This window comes from Pteropus alecto, unplaced genomic scaffold, assembly GCF_000325575.1.
Source record: "Pteropus alecto unplaced genomic scaffold, ASM32557v1 scaffold301, whole genome shotgun sequence".
Taxonomy (NCBI): Eukaryota; Metazoa; Chordata; class Mammalia; order Chiroptera; family Pteropodidae; genus Pteropus; species Pteropus alecto.
Genome location: NW_006431043.1, coordinates 2,410,809 through 2,414,946, shown reverse-complemented (window position 1 = coordinate 2,414,946; position 4,138 = coordinate 2,410,809). Strand labels below are relative to the sequence as shown.

The 4,138-nt window shown below is 38.5% G+C and overlaps 1 pseudogene; it reads right to left on the bottom strand.

Annotated features, from left to right (window-relative positions):
- Positions 1-2,600: 2,600 nt before the first annotated feature.
- LOC102897494 overlaps positions 2,601-4,138 on the bottom strand; it is a 59,255-nt pseudogene continuing 57,717 nt past the window's right edge.

Genomic DNA, 4,138 nt, shown 5'->3' with positions numbered 1-4,138 from the left:
AACAAACATTTATTTAGCTTAAAAGTTTTTATATCTTGTTTACCATGTGGGCGAGGAGTATGGGCTATTCAGTCTTTTGAAAGCTATGCTCCCCCCAGGGGAAGATGCACATTCACACTGAAATTTACCTGAAATGAAAGAAGACCTATGCATCCTTTCCAAAGATCCCAGTGTAAGAAGCCCTAAATTAGCAAACAGCCTGCGAATTCATCGACTTGACTGTTCAAGTGAGAAGACTATTATAGGAATAGGAAGTCCTGAGTTTTAGTTCCATTTCTCCCAGTTCAGCTGAGTTACCACGAAAAGATACTATGATCTCTTTAGAGGACAATTTTCTTTTTTACAAAATGAGGTTAGGAGTCTTAAGTCATCTCTTAGGTCTCTTCTTAATAAACATATTATATGCTATGTTTCTACTTAAAAAGCCAATAAAGAATATTATCACCGAATTAATTCTCTATGATATTTCTTCTCACAAAAAGCACCCAGCCATTTTACAGATTGAGATACACATTTCAATTTATGCTTACCAGATATTTAGAAGACAAGTGCTTATTGCATTTGAAACCTGCATGTGAACAGTAACTGCTGCTAAATAACTCTTAGTCTCAGTGCAACTTTTGGATCTTTCCTTATTTTTCCACTAACTTTGAACTCTCTTTTATAGGAAATACTCTAGCAGCTTGGAATACTATCATAGCAGGTCACTTTCACCAGGGGAATGATTGAACTCTTTGGGAAAGTTAGACCATTCTTTCCTTTGAACATTTTGAAGTTCTGCAAAGCAAGAATTGAAAGAAGTGAAACAGCTTTCTTCACAGAAAACAAGAGCTTAGTAACAGGAAGAGTGGCAGGGTCAAAAGAAGGTGCTCAAGATTACAGAGAAAAAGAGAAGGAGATGAAGGCTCAGAAGTGAAAAAGGAATGAAAAAAGGAAAAGTTAGCTGAGTTTCTGTTCAATCTGATATTGTACCATGAGTATATCAAGAGTGGCTTCTTAAGAATGAATACAAGGCAAGTTTGTCTCCACTTGAGGGTATCAAATCTCCAGACTTTTGAAATTCACTTCTTGATTATTTTGGAGGAAAAGGAAATAAGTGTTATCTGTTTGTTCTTGACCTAAATTTCCCCTTTAGAGTTATTAAACAAAAATTTCAGGAAGGCATTTGTCTTCCAGACTCTTATAGAACCTTATAAAAAGGCATTTGGGGTAAATATAGCTTATGAAACTTAGAGGGACAGGATGATTATCTGTACAGCTAATTTCTATTATGGGAGTACTTAAGTTATTAGACTGAATCCTAACATGCAGCCAGAATTTTTAGACTATATTTCAAAAAAATGGAAAAAATGTTTGAATATATGAGTCAACAGCAGAATACTTTTATTCCTAAATATTCTTTAGAAAGCCCATCAAGAACTACATAACGATGGATTCAGAAATACTAAGGCATGAAGTCAAACTGCATTAGAGAACCAGCTCTGCACCCCTGCACTGCTACTTGATTTTAAAACTCGTCATAATTGCTTGCAAAAGGCTGAGGCAGCAGTCATCTAATGGACAGCAAATAATAATCTTCTAGATTATTTTTTTTAAAGCCAAACATTACCAGAATTGGATCCAACAAGTGTTTAAAAGCTCATGTTCTTTTTTTTTAAGGTTCTTTACTTTTTATTTTTGCAATGTCATTCTATACATAAGCAAGAGAAACATTAAGTCTTAGCAAGAAGTTTACAATTGAATATTTGAACAGAAAATTTGTATACATGATCATTTACAGAAATTTTACATGGCAAGTTAACTGTAAAAAATATTCTTTCTAGATCTCTCTACTAGCGGGGAAGGAGGAGGAGGTAGGTAGATGGAGTAAAAGGGGTCCAAAATAAAAAAGAAGATATGCAAATTAAAAAAAAATCCCTTTGGTATCTTAACTCTTGAAGTATACTTGGTAGAAGGCCTACCTAGCCCTATTTCTAAGTACCAAATTAAGGCTGTAAGACTTACATAAAATCTATTAATTTAACAGCTCAATTTAATATCTTTGACTGTTCTGTGCTCTGTATGAGCGAAAAAGCCACCCTGACATACTGACAATAGGCCAAAAATTAAATTTCCATGAAGATATTAAAGTTATCTGATTCTGAGAATACTTACCAGATACCAGTAAGGAAAGTTGACACTAGATTGGTCCTGTAAACATACAGTTAAACCCAAACCAGCCATCTGACAAGTGGCAACTTAGCATTTAAAATACCTGTGGAAAACCAGTTAAAGTATGCTTGTCAGGTTAACTTGGAGGATGGTGGGGATTAAGCAATTACATTTGTTGCAAGATAGCTTTAAGTTCAATTTTCATTGGATTTAGTTCCATTTATGATTCAAAACATGCAAAATTCACTCACTATACATAAAACTGTTTCTCAAGAAAATAAAGCATAAATAACTAGTCACCACGAGATAATAAAGTAACAGAAACCACCCAATTACAAACGCATGACACATGCTTGCATGGCCCTCCACCCAGCCAGATAGAAGCAGCTTGCTCTCAGAGGCCTCCACATGGCACCAGTTAGGTCATAACTGAGAAATCTTTCAAGAATTCAGCTGAACAAGCTTCCAAGTCTAACTTTGGTGGGTGTGCTAGGGTACTTAGCAAAGATATCGTGAGAGCTCGTCTGGGACTTGGAGCTGCTTTCTGTGGATTCCGTCTCCATTTCCCCGAGGTCTATAGGATGTATTTCTTGAAAAACATCCTTCTTCGGCTGAAGGATCCCCAAAATGCAGAGCCACCTTCCAGAATTTGGTGTGCTGGTCCCACGATCGTTGACCATACTTCTTGATTTTGTTGAGGGTCTTGGAATGAATGCCAATTATTTGAAGATGTCTTGGGACTTCTTTAACACAGCTATCATAGGCAATGGTGTTCTTTCCACTGTTGTTTTGCTTCTGTCTTCTCATCAGGCCACTTTCATCTGTCTCCAAGTCAGCAGACACTGCAGACGTAGATTCCTTGAATCTAAGCTTCCTGATGATGATTTCCTCTTTATTCTAAAGTCAGTTATGAGGAATTTTCTTTTATATCTTGCAATTTCTTTGTAAATTCTAGTCCTTACTTCATCTTCTTCAGTTGCAGTTTCCCAGGCCATATATCTAGAACGGGACTTTGGGCCTTCAGCTATGGGAAAGCTGTCAGGTCTGCGATTGCCTGCTGGGCCCTCCCAGTGCTTTGCCTTCTTGCACCTGCCCTATGCTCTGCACATGAGCCTGAGGTTCCATCTCACCGGGGCACGGTGGTGGGTTTGGAGCAGAAGGAGGGTGGGCGGGTGTCAGAATGACAGTGGCTCGGGTACTTGCGGGAGGCTTCGTGGGCAGCAGGCCATATCCTCGCGGCGGTGGCCTGTGTGTCCTCTCCAGCAGTGCTGACAGACTCTAAAAGCCCATTTCTTGACATAGGAAATATTCACATCTTTCCAGTACGTCTTACATGTTGCTCTGGAAGGTGTAAAAGACTTTCTGTCTTTAAAGAGCTTTAGCACGGTGGATGCAGACAGGTGTGTCAAATTTGAAAGTCTGGAGCTTAGGACAAGAAAAAATCTGGGTCAGCCCATGACATTAGGTGATCCTTTCAACCTCACTTTGAATGTCAGAATTTTAGCTGGACAATATGTGATCCTTAGTAGTTTAAATATAAATTTATATATAAAGACTTCAAAAAAGTCTTCCCTCTCCATCCTTTGTTCGTTTGGTTCATTCATTCATTCATTCGGTTAACAAATGTTCACTGAGGAGCAACTCTGTGCCAAAAATTATAGTTAACCTTTTGGATACAAAAATGATCAGACAAAATCCTTGTCTGATTTTATTCAGGAAGCTTAGAGTATAGTCAGGGAGATAGACAAGTAAAGGAATATAGGATTAAGAGGACACCAGGCAAAACGGCATAGACAACAGAGGCTTTGTTAATTTCCTCTTGCGACTACATCAAAGTTGTGGCAGAAACAGAGCAAACAGCAAGCAGAGTCACCTGGGGTCTGGATGAACATAAGCCCTTATTTCTATGGAGAGAAATAAGACATCACCCTGCAATGGTAGGAGCTGGGAGGGGGTGAAGACAAGAGGCTGCCCTCTCCCTAGGGGC